The sequence below is a fragment of the Symphalangus syndactylus genome, chromosome 3 (genome assembly GCF_028878055.3).
Source record: "Symphalangus syndactylus isolate Jambi chromosome 3, NHGRI_mSymSyn1-v2.1_pri, whole genome shotgun sequence".
Classification (NCBI taxonomy): Eukaryota; Metazoa; Chordata; class Mammalia; order Primates; family Hylobatidae; genus Symphalangus; species Symphalangus syndactylus.
In genome coordinates, this window is record NC_072425.2 from 140,370,668 (window position 1) to 140,387,982 (window position 17,315).

Here is a 17,315-nt window from a genome sequence, read left to right on the forward strand (position 1 = left end):
CTTTGCTTTTCCTGTGCCTATTCCCTAATTTTAATAAGATCTCTGGCCATGTTGCCTCTCCATTTGTAGTCATCTCTCAATTTACTTCTTTCTCAATCTCCTTCTTCAATCAGTCTAGAAAACAAAATATATTACTTCATCATTATATTAAAAGGATTTTTTTTAAAATATTATTTGCAGAGATGAGGTCTCACTATGTTGCCCAGGCTGGTCTCGAACTCCTGGGCTCAAGCGATCCTGCCACCTCAGCCTCTCAAACTGCTGAGATTACAGGTGTGAGCCACCACACCGGCCATCATTATTGTTTGATTACCCTTGTTTCTCATTCACCCTCATCTTTTGCTTTTCTTCAACAAAACCCCAATCCCTAGACCAATCCAGCCATCTCCTGCCTTCCTTTTTACCTGGCTCAGGCCCAAATCCTGACGTTCTCTCTCGACTCTTGACGTTTCCTCTTGACCCCAAACAGTCACCATGCCCTACCAATTCTCATTCTCCTTCCCAAATACCTCTCCAGCAGGTTCCCTCCTCTCGATCCCCACTGCCCCTCTCTTAGTTCAGGTCTCAATAGTTTTCATCTATATTAATTCTACTCAGTTGATCTAACTGACTACAGTTTTGGAACTGACATTCAAGACTGTTTTCTGAACTATACTCTCATCATATCTTGATATCATATCATATGATCTTCTGATCATATCACTGTAGCTGGAGTGATCTTAAAAATACAAATGTCAGGCTGGGAGCGGTGGCTCATGCCTGTAATCCCAGCACTTTGGGAGGCTGAGGTGGGGGGATCACCTGAGGTCAGGAGTTCGAGAACCTGGCCAATGTGGTGAAATCCGTCTCTACTGAAAATACAAAAATTAGCTGGCGGTGGTGACACATGCCTGTAATCCCAGCTACTTGGGAGGCTGAGGCAGGAGAATTGCTTGAATCTGGGAGGTGGAGGTTGTAGTGAGCTGAGATGGCACCACCGTACTACAGCCTGGGCGACAGAGCAAGACTCTGTTTAAAAAAAAATAAAAATGTCATCTTGTCACTCTCTTATTAAAATATTTTAATGGCGCTCCAGGTTCTGCAGCATCATATGTAAGATCCACTGTGATTGGACCCCTGTCCACCTCTCCAGCCCCCACACTCCCTATTGTATTCTAAATTTTACCTCCTTTGTTCCTTCATTCTATCCTAAGCCTTATTAAACTTGATTGGCCACAGTGGCTCACACCTGTAATCCCAGCACTTTGGGAGGTGAGGCAGGAAGATCACTTGAGCCTAGGAGTTTGAGACTAGCCTGGGCAACATAGAAAGACCTCTGTCTCTACAAAAAATTAAAAAATTAGCCAGGCATGGGGGCATGCACCTGTGGTCTCAGCTACTCAGGAAGCTGAGGTGGGAGGATTGCTTGAGCCCAGTAGTTCGAGGCTGAAGTGAGCAGTGATCATGCCACTGCACTCCAGCCTGGGTGACAGAGCAAGATCCTGCCTCAAAAAAAAAAAACCCATATATATATTTATATAAATAAATACATATAAATATAAATAAATATATATAAATATATAAATATATAGAAAATATATTAAAAAATATATAAATAAATATAATATGTATAAATATATAAATATAAAAAATATATAAATATACATATAAATATATATATATAAATATATATAAAATATATATATATATATAAAAGCCACTTGTGGATTCCACAGTGGGTCATGTTCTTTTCCTTTGCTGCAGATACTATTTCCTCTGCCTGAAACATTTACCTCTTCATTATCTAGCTACTCATTCTTCAAAACACAGTTGATGTCCAGCCCAGAACATAGCATCTTAATACATGCTCAGTACATAGGATCTTTACAAAAAGATCCCTGATATTTCTTCTATCTCCTGAGTGTTGTTGCTCCTATGTGATCCTTGAGAATCTCTATTGTTGTGCCTTTCCCATTCTGTAAATGTTTTCTGTTTACTTTTCCATCTTCTACACTAGACTGTGACCTTGACAGTAGCAACGTTACCTCCTTCACCTTGGCATGCCCAGCACCCAACATAAGGCATGGTACACAGCAAGCATTCAATGTTCACTTGCAAATGAATGAAAATGGGCAGAGATCTCAGCCTCCTCTCCTGCACCAGACCATCTTGTTCTCCCAGCCTATCCTGAGGGAGGTCCTGGACTGTTGCTCTCTTTTGAGGCCTTCTCAAGTATTAGATACAACCACTTCTGTATGCCCTGGAAATGCTGGTGTCTCAGCCAACAAGTCTGTTTCTAAAGCACTCGTTGTACTAACAAAGCTGTCCTTGCCTTTCAGTGCAGTGGGAACGAAGGTTGATGGGTCCTGCTGTTCCGCCGGCAGGTTTCCTCATCAGGGACCTGGGAGGAAGGTCAGGAAAGATGGGCGTGTACTGTGAGCTCTTTGAAGGACCAGACCTAGTGGCTTCCTTGAAATGCCCCCTTTACTGCCTACTACAAGTGCCCTGCAGATTCCAAAGGCAGGCTTACTGCAACATGAGTTGGAAGAACCTCGCTTTTATGCCTTCATTCTCTCCCTGCTGCATCCTCTACACAGTTGTCAGATGTAATACCCCGAAATATTGATGTGATCAGGCTGTTCACTTACTGGGAAGCCTTTAGTGGCTCCCCACTGCCTGCAAAACAGAGTCTAAAACCCATCGCCTATCACGCAAGGCATCTTGCCTTTAGGTGGCATCCTACTTTTCCAGCTCCTCTGCACTTTGTACACTGGCCCATGTCTGCCTGGCTGGTCTAAGTGTTTTTTCCTGAACAAGTTACTTGCCTCCTTACCTCCATACCTTGGCTTCCTTTGCCCCAGCCAACATCCAACACGAATGCCCTTCCCAGACCTTTCCACCAGCTAACCCTATGGAGCCTCACCTGGTCTCCTCTTCTGTAAAAGGCCCCAGGCTTTCTTTACTCCTTCCCTGATTTCAGCAAAGCATCACTCTTCCTCTGTTCTCTGCCAGTTTTGTTCTTGCTACACAAAGAGCCTTTATCATTCAAACATTATACTTAGCCACTCACATGTCTTGTCTCCCTGGGCTGGATTAATTCCTCGGTGAGGACTGCCGCTGTGCAACTGTAATATTAGTGGTTGTGGTGGGGGGATATATTGAACCTTATAATTTCTGTAATAATAAGACAGATGTTGCAGGGGTTTTATTGCTTTAGGTTATAGAGGAAAGACCATTGGTATTGGAGTCAGACAGACACCAGCCCATCCTTTGCTGTTTGACTTGCGTCTCTCGGCCCGTTTCCTTATCTGTGAAGTGGGAATGATAATAACAACCTCAGAGGGTTGCAATGGGGATTAAATGCAATAACAAATGTAAACTCTCCAGTCTGATATTTGGCATATGGTAAGGTATGCCAAAAAACGAGTTAGTTTTGGCGCCCTTTCCAGCTTGTAGCTCTTCAGTGTCTATACTTGAAAAGCTATTTAATAATATTTCATCCAGGATCTACCCTCACCCAAGCTTTTCTTCTGATTTTCAAATGTTTAGTATGGTTTTGATCACTGTCTTCCTTGAGACACCCTTCAACCTCTGCACTTCCTTTTCAAAGCATTGTGATCCTTTATAGGTAGAGGCTTTTAAAATAGTAGTAGTATGCTGGGCACGGTGGTTCATGCCTGTGATCCCAGCACTTTGGGAGGCCAAGGTGGGTGGATCATTTGATGTTAGGGGTTCAAGATCAGCCCAGCCAACACAGTGAAATGTGGCCTCTACTAAAAATACAAAAATAAGCTGGGCGTGGTGGCTCCTGCCTATAACCCCAGCTACTCAGGAGGCTGAGGCAGGAGAATCACTTGAACTCAGGAGGCAGAAGTTGCAGTGAGCAGAGATCATCCCACTGCACTCCAGCCTGGGTAACAGAGCGAGACTTCATCTCAAAAAAAAAAAAAGTAGTAGTAGTAGTAATAATAATAATAATACATTATAATGAGTAACACTTACTGAACACTTACGAAGAGCCAGGCACAGTGCTACACTCTCGATATGCAGTAGAGCTGCTACCCCTATGACTAAGACATTGTCTCCATTTCACGAATGGGGAGGTTGAAACTTACACTGTTAAGGTAACTTGCTGGTAGCCAGATAGCTAGAAAGTGGTAGAGCCCAGTGCACAGGCAGAATCCATGACAGGTCTAAAATCCTTGCCCTCAACGGCATCATTCTAACACTCCATGGGGTCTTCCCATGGCCATTTGGCTTGCCACAGAGAGGTCAGAGGCAGTACTGAGGGCCCCTCATGGGCTGTGAGTTGGGCTGTCTTTGATGACTCCTTGGTGCGTGTGTTTGGGCACTGTGACATCACAGAACAAGGGGCAACCCTACTAGCCCCAGACACAATGCACTCTGAGAGGCAGGGAGAGTTCAAGCCTCCTTCTCCCTCCTTTTTGAAACACGATCACCTATATTCATGCACACTCTTGTGTTAGGGCTCAAATGCTAGCAGCAGATGTGTGATCAGGTGATCGGTCTCAGAAATAAAGCAATCTGAATGAGGACAGGACTTCCCAAGAGCAGGTGACTGTGTTGTTCAGGGACGAGCTGTGCCATGCTGTAGCTTTCCAGCGAGGCTTCCTTTGACTCTGGCCAACAGTGGAGAACATTCAGTACCCAGAACTCCTGCCAAATTTCACACTTGGGGTTTGGCCCAGTTTCACGGACGTCCCTCTCCAGGGGCCCCACGGATACTCTTGTTTCTTGCTGCTGTCCCCAGCACCACGCTGCAGCAGCCCCTTTGGCTTCTGCTGTTTCTTCTCCATGATCCCTGGCTTGCTTGGAGTTCCTACCATTCCCCTCCCTCCTCACCTCCCTCCTTTCGGCCCCTCAGCCCCTCCAAGCCTTTCCTGTCCCAGGAATTCTGTGCCTGGGGTTTGCTCTGTGTGGAGTTTTCTTCCCCAGACCTTGTGTGAGTGCCTCCAGGTCTTAACTCCGATGTTCCTCCTCCAAGAGGCTTCCCCTGGCCACACCATCTGGGTAGCCCCCCACCCTATCCACAACTACATTACCCTATTTTATTTTCTCAGGTACTTCCAGTTTCTAAAATTATTTTCATTTCTTCGCTTACATGTTTGTTATGCCTCTTGCCCCAGTAGAATGTTAGTTCCTAAGGGTATGGCTCTTTCTTGTCTGGTGCTGTATTACTAGTTCCTAAAACAGTGGCAGGCATGTGGCGGGGGCTCTCTGTCCATACTTGCTAACTCACCAAATGGCTGATGGAATGACTGACAGGCCAGAGGTCCAGACGTGCGGACAAAGAAAGATAGTGATAATGAGAGCTAGCATTTTTTGAGTTAAGGCTTTATAAACATCATGCTGAGGGTTTTACATGCACTATCTTATTTAATCAGCCCAAAAACCTTATTATTATTCCCATTTAGCAGATGAGAAAACTGAGGATTAGAATTTTTTTTTTAATTTGCCCCTAAAATATAGCTGCCTTAATATCCTGCATGGCGAAGCCAACCGAATCTCAGGACTCTGCCATCAAAATCAAATGTGTTTACTTCGTTCAAAGAATCAGAAACTGCATGAAAATACCCAGTGGCAGGATACTGAAGAAATACCAGAGTAGGACCATAAGGAGTGTTGCGATAAATGTGAAGAAACGGAAACCCCTATGCACAGCTGGGAAATGTAAAGTGACTCAGATTCCTTGGTAAGCAGTTTGGCAATTCCTCAAAAAGTTAAACATACCGTATGACCCCGCAATTCCACTCCTAGTTGTAATAGCCAAGACAGCTGAAACACTTGTACACAAATGTGCATAGCAACATTGTTCATAACAGCCCCAAGCTAGAACCAACCCAAATGTCCATCAAGTGATGAATGGATAAACAAAGTGTGGTCTATCCACATAATGGAATATTATTCACTCATAAAAAGAAACAAAGTACTGATTCAAGTACAACATGCACAACCCTTAAAAACATTATGCTCAGTGAAAGAAGCCAGAAAACCAGGACAAATATTGTATGATTCCATTTGTATGAAATGTCTAGAATAGGCACAAATCTATAGTGACAGAAAGTAGATTGATGATTGTCAGGGGCTGAAGGAGGAGAAATGGAGAGTGACTACTCCTGGATATGGGGTTTCTTTTTGGGGTGATGGAAACGTTCTGGAATTAGATAATGGTATTGGTTGCACAGCCTCAAAAATATGCTAAAAGCCACTGAATGATATACTTTACAATGGTTAAAGTGATGCATTTTATTTATGTGAATCATATCTGAAAGAAAGAAAGAAAAAAGGAAAAAAGAAAGGAAGGAAGAAAAGAAGGAAGGAAGGAAGGGAGGAAGGGGGGAAGGGAGGGAGAGGGAAAGGGAGGGAGGGGGGAAGTGGGGAGGAAGGTGGAGAGAGAGAGAGGGGAGGGAGGGAGGGAGGGAGGGGGAGTCAGATCATCTGCTTGTTGATAGAGCGCTCTGGGGAGTGCAGGTGTTGCAAGTGGTCAGGTAGGTAGTGAACTGAGAGGCTGCCAGGGGCAGAGGCCCAGCTCTGAGGGAGAGCTGTCTTAAGGGGCAATGCTGGTTTGAAATGAGGAAAGGAACTGGAAAGTGCAAGGCAGGGCCCAACCTATATACCAGGACTGGGCATTAGATAGGCTTCCTAAACTAGAGCTAGGAGGAGGTGTCAAAGCAGAAGCTTAGTCATATCAACAGAGTGAATTGGGGGGGCGGGGGGATCAGGGTAAGGAAGGTGAGGCCTGGAGCTGCATTTACAGGACAGAGGAGCCACACCAGGGACAAGTGGGTGCAGGCACAAGGGAGCTCAGGGCCCGCGGGGGCTCACTGAGACCAGTATTACACTAAGGCTGAGCATTCTAGGACTCGGCCTCCATGGATTTGTAGAGCTGAGCCTGCTCCAGCACATTCTTACTCAGAGTTGGTCAAGCTTTTTGGAGCTGAGCATATAGGGAATGAAACTAATGCCTCAGCTGGGGCTAGGGGTTGAGGATATGGGGAGGGTAGCAGGCTGAGACCCCCAATTTTTTCCACTGTAAAGCTTTGTGATCTATTACAATGCAAATGCCACTGAAAAGTTAAATAATAGGCCCCAAATCACACAGCTAGAGAATGAAACAGCAGCCGGACACGATGGTCTATGCTTGTAATCCCAGTCCTTTGGAGGCCGAGGTGGGCGAATCACTTGAGCCCAGGAGTTCAAGACCAGCCTGGGTAACATGATGAAACCCTATTTCAAAAAACAAAAAACAAAAAAATTAGCTAGACATGGTGGTGCACATCTGTAGTTCCAGCTACTCGGGAGATGGGAGGATCACTTGAGCCTGGGAGGCGGAGGTTGCAGTGAGCTGAGGTTGTGCCACTGCACTCCAGCCTGGGTGACAGAGCGAGACCTTCTCTCAAAAAAAAAATATTAATAGATAAATAAATAAAAGAAAAGAAAAAAAAAAGAATAAGGACCAGCCTGACCAATATGGAGAAACCCATTTCTCTATTAAAAATACAAAAATTAGCCGGACATGGTGGCTGGTGCCTGTAGTCCTAGCTATTCGGGAGGCTGAGGCAGGAGAATAGCATGAACCTGGGAGGTGAAGCTTGCAGTGAGCCGAGATTGTGCCATTTGCACTCCAGCCTGGGCGACAGAGTGAGAGCTGGGTGACAGAGCGAGAGAAGAAGAAGAAGGAGAGGAAAAGGAAGAGGAAGAGGAAGAGGGGGAAGGGGAAGGGGAAGAAGGAGAGAAGAAGGAGAAGGAGAAGAAGGAGAAGGAGAAGGAGAAGGAGAGGGAGAGGGAGAGGGAGAGGGAGAGGGAGAGGGAGAGGGAGAGGGAGAGGGAGAGGGAGAGGGAGAGGGAGAAGGAGAAGAAGAAGAAGAAGAAGAAGAAGAAGAAGAAGAAGAAGAAGAAGAAGAAGAAGAAGAAGAAGAAGAAGAAGAAGAAGAAGAAGAAGAAGAAGAAGAAGAAGAAGAAGAAGAAGAAGAAGAAGAAGAAGAAGAAGAAGAAGAAGAAGAAGAAGAAGAAGAAGAAGAAGAAGAAGAAGAAGAAGAAGAAGAAGAAGAAGAAGAAGAAGAAGAAGAAGAAGAAGAAGAAGAAATGGAAAAGGCTTTTTCAATTCTATGGATGAGAGGCAGTCTAATATGATGGGTAAGAGCACAGGCTGTGAAACAAGACCACTGAGTTCAAATCCTACCTCTGTGTTACCTTGAACAAGTTACTTAGCTCCTCTGTGCCCCAGCTGTCTCCTCTAAAATGTCAGTGGCGTTGACTTTGCCTATGTCATAGGTGGTGGTGAGGATTAAACGACGCTATACATCTGAAGCCTTTAGAATAATGCTCAGAACCCTGTAAGAGCTAATAATTACTAGTGGTAGGCTCTACCACAGTCAGAGAGACCAAGCATTCCCACACAAGTGCAGCCGATGTCACAGTTTTGTGTAGTACCATCTCTGCTCTCTGTTTTTCCACATCATATCCTGGAAAGACTTGCCCTTGTTTATGTGTCTCTCCAGGGGTCAAATTAAATTGATAAAATCTCAGAGAGTGCCAGACATCTGGCTGCTCAGTAAGAACAGAAATAATCAGTGAGTCCTAAATATGAGCCAGCCCTTCCCTAGCTAATCCTCCGCTGTTGATGGCTGGAATAATTTCTCTCATAAACTGATTATGCTGGTAAATCAAGACCTTCTTGGGCAATGAAGAAAAAACCTTAGATATATTCAGTTCTCAGGATTAATATCATTGGTGAGTCAAGCACAATTGCTATGTAGTTGAATGTACTGGAATTATCTGCTGTCCAGAGACAGTACTTGATATTCACAGAGCCTCTTGTAAAAGGCTTCAGAGGACTTTCTGCCCATTAACTAGTTAGCCTTCACCATGTTTCTTGGAAAAAGGTCCTTGTGACTGTCCCTCTTGGCTGCCCATAAAGTCTTCTTATCTATCCTTTAGAACCCATCTCAAGTTACCAACAAGCCTCTTCCCTCCTTTCCAAATTGAAATTAACTATTTCTTCTCTATACTCTGTACTCTGCATCGCACTTTTTTCTTTATTCCAGCAGATTGCCTTGTGTAGTTGTAGCTCCATGTCTTTCTGACATCATAGAGACAATTCTTGGATGTCATGAAGTGTCTTATTCATCTCTACATCATTTTCTGCCTGCCACTCACACACACCCAACATGTGCTCATCATGTTTGTTGTGGGTTTATTTGTATTCTGAATAAGATCCTCCTTGAAATTTTGATATATCCCTCTATAGTAGGCATCTCTTTCAGATGCCTACTTTTTTTTTTTTTTTTTTTTGAGACAGAGTCTCACTCTTTTGCCCAGGCTGGAGTGCAGTGGTGGGATCTTGGCTCACTGCAACCTCTGCCTCCCGAGTTCAAGCAATTCTCATGCGTCAGCCTCCCAAGTAGCTGGGCGCACACCACCATACCCAGCTAATTTTTGTATTTTTAGTAGAGACGAGGTTTCACCATGTTGGCCAGGATGGTCTTGATCTCCTGACCTCATGACCTGCCTGCCTCAGCCTCCCAAAGTGCTGGGATTACAGGTGTGAGCCACCACGCCCAGCCAGTTGAGAAGCATTCTTCTAACACACACCTTGCATTTAGTAGGCATTCTACAACTGTATGCGAAAATAAATAAAAGAAACCCCACATTAGAGAACTTTGGCGATTTGACCAAGCCCATAAAACCAAGATAAAACTTGGAAACCTGCCTGCTGAATTTCAGTTATTATGTAAAATGAATACTGGTGCTGTGTGAATATGTTGCTATGTGGTTTTCTAAAATGTGAGGCTGGGGCCTTATTGTTTTCCTTCTTTCTTTTCCTTTGTTTTTTCCCTTCCTTCGTTCCACACATGCTTACTGAGCAACTATTATGTGCCAGGCATCTTGCTAGGCATTGGCGATTCAATGATGGGCAAAAGCAAACAAGGCATCTTATGGACCTTACAGTCTGTCCAGAGCAGGGGATTGTCATAAATCCAATAGTCAGTCCACATATAAGGAATGTGTGCTGGCCAGCTGAGGGCAGGGTCCTAAAGGAAAGGAACACTAATCCATGAGCGCTTATTGCAGAGAGGACTGATCCAGCCTAGGAAGGGTGTGGGGAGAGGTCAAGAAGGATTTTACTGAAGAAATCACAGTTGTTGTTAAAATAAAAACTTTGGCAGAGAGGCTGAGGTAGGAGAACGGCGTGAACCCGGGAGGCGGAGCTTGCAGTGAGCCGAGATTGCGCCACTGAACTCCAGCCTGGGCAACAGAGCGAGACTCCGTCTCAAAAGAGAAAAAAATAAAAAAAAAATAAAAACTTTGGACAAATTAAATTTAACAGGGTTTAATCAAGCAAAGGACAAATCGTGAATCGAGCAGGTCTCAGAACCAGAAGAGGTTTAGAGAGCTCTCCACTCTGCAGCATGGGCAGGCAACCTTTACAGTCAGGACAGCTCCATTGGTTACACCTTGGTGTTTGCCTCATTTGAATGTGATCCGATCAGTTGACCACCTGTGATTGACTGAAGCTCATTTGCTGTGATTGGCTGAAACTCAATTATTTGTTAGAGAATTATACTCCTAATTTAGGATTTTAGTTAGTTTATATACTAAGTTAGGTTGCAGTTGATGATGTAAGGAGGCATCCTGGTGCCAAATTTAGTTTAATTTAACAGTGTTAGCCAGGTGCGGTGGCTCACGCCTGTATTCCCAACCCTTGCGGGAGGCCAAAGCAGGTGGATCACCTGAAGTGAGGAGTTTGAGACCAGCCTGGCCAACATGGTGAAACCCAGTCTCTACTAAAAATACAAAAAATTTAGCTGAGTATGATGGCACGCACCTGTAATCCCAGCTACTCAAGAGGCTGAGGCATGAGAATCCCTTGAACCTGGATGATGGAGGTTGCAGTGAGCCAAAATCATGCCACTGCACTCCAGCCTGGGTGACAGAGTGAGACCCTGTCTTGATAAACAAACAAACAAATAAAAACAAAACAGTATTGAGAACTGAAGGAGAAGTGAGAATTAAACAGGTACAGAGGGCGGAGATTGGGAGGGGGCCAGCACACACCAAGGTTTGTGATGGGAATGCTTGTGCATTCCAGAAGCCAAGGACCTACAGCATCTGGCTGGAGCCCAGAGAAGATACAGGAGGTGTTTCTCTCTGAGGCTTGAATGTTTATGCAGGAGCCAGACCATCCAAGGGCCAAATAGGCCAACATAAAAGGTTTTGTCTTTATCCTTCTACAATGGGAAATCACTCAAGGTTTTGAGCCAATGTGTAATGTAAGCATACTAATAGTCTGGAAAAATAGTCTGGCTGGTCTGCGGGGAATGGACTAGAATGTGGGGAGCATGCAAGACAGAAAGAAGGAGGCCAGTTAGCAGGCCGCCGCGTGGAGTCAGGGGCCAGACAATGGTGGCTTTAATCAGGGCGGTGGCAATGAAGATGAAGAAGGTTGAAGCCATCTCATATGTAAAAAATCAATAGGACTTGGTGAGGGCATGGCCTAAAGCTTAGGGCTTGTCTCAAAATCTTTTCTGCATGTGCCCAGCCCCTATGTCCCCTATGGGACTGTGGAGTACCAGTTGGGCATATGAGGTCTCTGAACTAGTTACTGTAGATGATACAAAGAAGCATGTCTCTGCCTTCAAGGTGTTTCTGCTCAGAGGACACTGAAAATCCCCATGCACTGGGCAAAACAAGCCTTCACATGCTAAAACATAGCTCACATGCAGGGCTGAACCCCATGGGTGAGGACAGAGCCTCTAGGTTTTCCAAAGTGAGAAACTGAGTTGAACCTTCATGATACTTCTAGACTGCTAAGTACCACCAATTAAAATGTTTGCTTTTTTGCCAGGAGATGAAAAGCCCTCGTCTTAGTTAAAGGTAAATATTAATGTATTCATTCATTTACAGATATCCATTCACTTACATGTCTAATTTTTATGGAGCACACATGATGTGCATGGGATTTGAGCTAGACATCATAAGCGATGGAAGAAGGCATCAAGATCCAGGGTTAAAACATGTGGAGTCTGAAGATTTGTGTCTGAAAGCCAGTGCGTGAATCAGGTTTCTTTCTTTTTTAAACTATGATAAAATATGTATAACATTCATGTATAATATAGACAACAGAAAATTTACCAAAAACCTTTTAAAAGTGTACAGTTTTGTGGTAGTAAGTACATCCACATTGTTGGGCAGCCATCACCACTATCCAGCTCCAGATTTTCATCTTCCCCAACTGAAACTCTGTACCCATTAAATGCTAACACCCCATTTCTGCCTCCCTCTAGCTCCTGGAAACCACCATTCCACTTTTTGGTTCTGTGAATTTGACTGCTGTAGGAACCTTGTCTAAGAGAAATCACTCAATGTTCTTTTGTGACTGGCTTATTTCATTTAGGATAATGTCCTCAAGGTTCATCTGTGTTGTAGCATGTGTCAGAATTTCCTCCCTTTTCTTTTCTTTTTTTTTGAGATGGCGTCTCATTCTGTTGCGCAGACTGGAGTGCAGTGGTGCAATCTCGGCTCACTGCAACCTCTGCCTCCCAGGTTCAAGCAATTCTCCTGCCTCAGCCTCCCAAGTAGCTGGGATTACAGGTGTGTTCCACCACCACTGGATTATTTTTGTAGTTTTAGTAGAGACTGGGTTTCACCACGTTGGCCAGTCTGGTCTCAAACTCCTGACCTCAGGTGATCTGCCTGCCTCGGCCTCCCAAAGTACTGAGTTACATGTGTGAGCCACTGTGCCCGGTCAGAATTTCCTCCCTTTTTAAGGTTGAATAATATTCTGTTGTATGTATGTACATTTTATTTATCCATTCATCCCTTGATGAGCAATTGGGTTGCTTTTACCTTTTGGCTATTGTGAAGAATGCTGCTATGAACATGGGTGAACAAACATCTCTTTTGAGTCCCTGCTTTAATTTCTTTGTAATCTATACCCAGAAGTGGAATTGCTGGGCCATATGGCAATTCTCTGTGTAATTTTCTGAGGAATCTCCACATCGTTTCCCATAGCATTTTACATCCCTACCTGCAATGCACAAGGCTTCCAATTTCACTACATCCTCACCAACACTCATTATTTTATGTTTGTTTTGTTTTGGTTTTTATACGAGCCATCCTAATGGGTATGAAGTGATACTTCATTGTGGTTTTGATTTACATTTCCTAAAGACTAATATTGAGTGGGGCAGCTGCAAACTCATCTACAGGTTAGTCGGTTTTTCATCTATTGGTGCATTTTCTAAGCTTTGACTATTGTACTAGGTGCTATGAGGGATGTGAAATGAATACAAAGATTTAACCTCAGGAAAATAATCTAACAGACAAAACAGATGGAAATAAAAATCACTATGGTAGATTGTTTCCAAAGATAATCACAACATTCTACATGCCCTTTGGAATTGACATTGCTTTTTCTTGTTTGTTTGTTTTGAGACACGGTTTAGCTCTGTTGCCCAGGCTGTAGTGCAGTGGCACAATCATTGCTCACTGCAGCCTTGATCTCTCAGGCTCAAGCCATCCTCCCACCTTAGCCTCCTGAGTTGCTGGTAGGACAGGTGTGCACCACCATGCCCAGCTAATTTTTTTACAAGATTTTTTTTTTTTTTTGTAGAAACAGGGTCTCTCTGTGTTGTCCAGGCTGGTCTCAAAACTCCCAGTTGCAAGCGATTCACCTGCCTCAGCCTCCCAAAATGTTGGGATTACAGATGTGAGCCATCATGCCAAGTGTGGAAAAGTGACTTTGACATCCCATCAAAAGATGGAGGTTTTTCCCCTTCCCTGGACTCTAGATTGGTCCTGTGACTTGCTTTGACCAATAGATTATGACAGAAGTGATGCTGTGTGACTTCTAGGTCTAAACTGTAAGAGTTCTTGAGCTTCTGTTATTTTCTGTCATAGAAGTCAGCCACTATCTCAGCCAGTCCAACCACATTACTTGAGAGAGATTCAGGCAGTCCCCCTGATTCCAGCCTCCCCAATTGAGGTATGAGATGTGAACAAAACTATTTTAGATCCTCTAGTCCCAGTCAAGCAGACCCAGCCAACACTATGGGCAGCAGGAACAAGCTGTCCCTGTTGAGACTTGCCCAAATTGCAGAGTCATGACCCTCCCCCCCCAAAAAAATTGCTCTTGTTTTAAGCCACTAAGTTTTGCAGTGTCTCTTATTGCAATGCCTTATATGTAAGCCTATTACGTGTCAGAAGCCAGGAATCAGCGAGCTCAGAGGAAAGCAGGATTCTCATGTGGGTGGAGGGAGGGTGGGAGGGGCAGATGTGGGAATCAGGGAAGATGTGAAGTTCCAGAGTGTCCTTAAGACAACCCTTTAGGAGGAACTCTGTCTCAGCATGGCAACTGTTTGCTGGAAACAAGCCCCTACTCTCACGCTGTGCTGATAAGCCCTATTTCCTGTTGTTTTGCTTCATTGGTCCCTGACCCTGTATCTGCTTGATGCTCTGGTTCTGAGGTTTCTCCACTTCACTGTGAGTGCTGCGGTAGAGCAGTAAGTTTAGAATCCGACAGACATGAGTCTGTACTTCGGTTATGCTCCTGGCTCATCATGTGACATTGAACCTGTGGGACCTCTCTGACCCTGAATTTCTTCATCTAATACATTGGTGATAATAACACTTACTCCACAGGTTTACTGAAAAGATCAATCAAGATCATAGATATACATGTGCTTGTTGGCCCTCCACAACTGCTAGATCCCACCTCTTAGATCTGCCAAGTAGGTCTTAAAATTGTTTCATCCTTTGGACTTGCTCTGCATCCCCAGGTCTGGTTTTTGACACTTGACCAAGATCACACTGAAATTGAGCTTGGCTCTCTCCCTCGGTTTTATGCCTTTTAGATTTATTTGAATTTTGCTTGCTACTCCTCAAGGAGTGATTTTTTTTTTTTTAATGTTCCTAGTTTTTCCACTCATTGAAACAGGACTTCCAGGGAAGGGGAACTATGAGTTAGTGTTTGAAAAATAAGAGTTTGGCTGGAGAACTCTTAAGGTGGAGAACATTTAGGAATAGGGCAGAATAGATAGCCTGTATGGATGGACAGAGAAAAGGTGAGTCATGATTTGATATCAAAGACTTTTATACCAAGAGTTTTAGACTCTACTCAAACAGAGAAATGACATCATCAGATCTCATCTTTTGTGACTTTACTGGCGGCAGTGGCAATTTGAAGAATCCTCTGGAGAAGGGGAGAGATTTGAAGCAGACAAAACAACAGGAAGCTATGGTGATAATTTAGGTGAGACATGACAAAGATCTGATAAGGGTAGGGGCACTGGAACTACAAAGGGAAGTTGGATTTGTGAGACATTTTGAGTAGAATTGACAGTATTTGGTGACCACCCACATGTTGGAAACCAGAATGAAAGAATGGGAGCTGGCATTTGGGGCTGAGACGTGATGGGGCCATAAGCTAAACAGAACTGGAGGAATAGGATTTGGGGAATGGTGAAGATGTTTAACTAGGACATGCAAAGTTTGTGTCACTCTTTGAATCAGTTTTTTTCCAGTCTCCATTTCTTTCTGTCTCCAGTAGCTTCATGGGCTCAGAAGAAATGTGACTGTGAAGGTGATTGATCCAGCAGGCACTCCCCAACATATCCTGAATACTAAGTAACCACAGCAGCTGGGAGGCTGAACAAGTCATTCTGCAAAATGAGCTGCCTCCTATCAAAGGGGGAAAGACAAGAGAGGATCCAAAATTGCCTCAAAGCTTCATCCGGGGGCTGCTGTTTTTAGGGAGTATTGAAGTGTGCTGATGATTTCCCAAGATGAGTCAGGACTCCCTCCATCATCATCTCATTCCCCTGAGAACTTGGAGACCGTCTTAGCTGACAGCCTCCCTCTTCCTCCACTTCTTCCCTCTCCTTCCACAAATCTGGATCAGACCCAAGGATGTGGAGTACTGTCTGATTTTTAAGAATGATATCCTGTCCTCTGCTATTTGTTTTTGTTTTTGTTTTTCTTTGAGACATTCTCGCTGTCACCCAGACTGGAGTGCAGTGGCACAATCTGTGCTCACTGCAACCTCCACCTCCCAGGTTCAAGTGATTCTCTTGCCCCAGCCTCCTGAGTAGCTGGGATTACAGGTGCCGCAACCACTCCTGGCTAATTTTTGTATTTTTGGTAGAGACAGAGTTTTGCCGTGTTGGCCATGCTGGTCTTGAATTCCTCACCTCAGGTGATCTGTCTGCCTCGGTCTACCAAAGTGCTGGGATCACAGGCGTGAGCCACTGTGCCCAGACTGTCCTCTGCTATTTGATTTCTGCTCTGCTTAATCGTTTGTTCAAACCAGGCCAATCAATCAATCAACAAACATTTCTTAAGCACTTTTCACTTATTCAACAAATATTTATTGAGTGTCTACTATGTTCCAGGCACAGCTCCAGGGGTTGGCAATATACCAGTGAACAAAATAAAGTGAACTGTAAGTTGTGGCACATGCTTCCTTAAGAGCATGATATCTACACATACATATTAGATGGAATAATACAAGACAAGTGACCAAGATGTTTTTGTACTCAGGGGATATAAAAATGCTCAGTTAGCTTCCAAAGACTAAAAACATTGGAAAAAATAGGAGATAATTATAGATTGCAATAACATGGGAGGGCTCCAAAGGGAGGAGGTGTTTAAGTCAGGTTCTTAGAAGATAAAAGGAATTGCCGGGCGTGGTGGCTCATGCCTGTAATCCCAGCACTTTGGGAGGCCGAGGCAGGCGGATCACGAGGTCAGGATATTGAGACCATCCTGGCTAACACGGTGAAACTCCGTCTCTAATAAAAAATACAAAAAATTAACTAGGCGTGGTGGCGGGTGCCTGTAGTCCCAGCTACTTGGGAGGCTGAGGCAGGAGAATGGCATGAACCCGGGAGGTGGAGCTTGCAGTGAGCCGAGATCGCACCGCTGCACTCCAGCCTGGGTGACAGAGTGAGACTCCATCTCAAAAATAAAAAATTTAAAAAAAAGAAGATAAAAGGAATGGGCAAGGGGAAGAGCATTTCAGAAAGGAGAACAGCATAATGGCATGCACAGAATTGATGATCAATGGGCATGTGTTTGAGATATAGTGATAAAACCAGACTGACTCAGCGATGAGTGTATATTAGAGTGGAATATAAAATGAGGTTGAATGAATCCAGTAGGAAAAGATGAAAAAAAGCCCTAAAATCAAGCAAGGGCACTTAGATGTGATTCAGTAACAGAGAGGAAGACATTGAACGCACAGCGGATGTTGTGGAGAGCACAGATATTAGCTATAGTTTTAAGTCCTTCAAGCTTGAGAGTCAGTGTTTCTCAAC

At 44.2% G+C, this 17,315-nt stretch overlaps 1 long non-coding RNA gene across 2 annotated transcripts; it reads left to right on the plus strand.

Moving 5' to 3' along the window:
* The first annotated feature begins 4,399 nt into the window (after positions 1 to 4,399).
* Positions 4,400 to 13,725, plus strand: LOC129479804 (uncharacterized). Of its 2 annotated transcripts, none has more exons than XR_008656800.2 (3): positions 4,400 to 4,554; positions 5,470 to 5,692; positions 13,616 to 13,725. It is a non-coding gene; the product is annotated as an uncharacterized lncRNA (long non-coding RNA). The 2 variants fall into 2 exon arrangements; XR_008656799.2 differs by lacking the exon at positions 13,616 to 13,725 and adding an exon at positions 11,908 to 12,009.
* Positions 13,726 to 17,315: the final 3,590 nt, after the last annotated feature.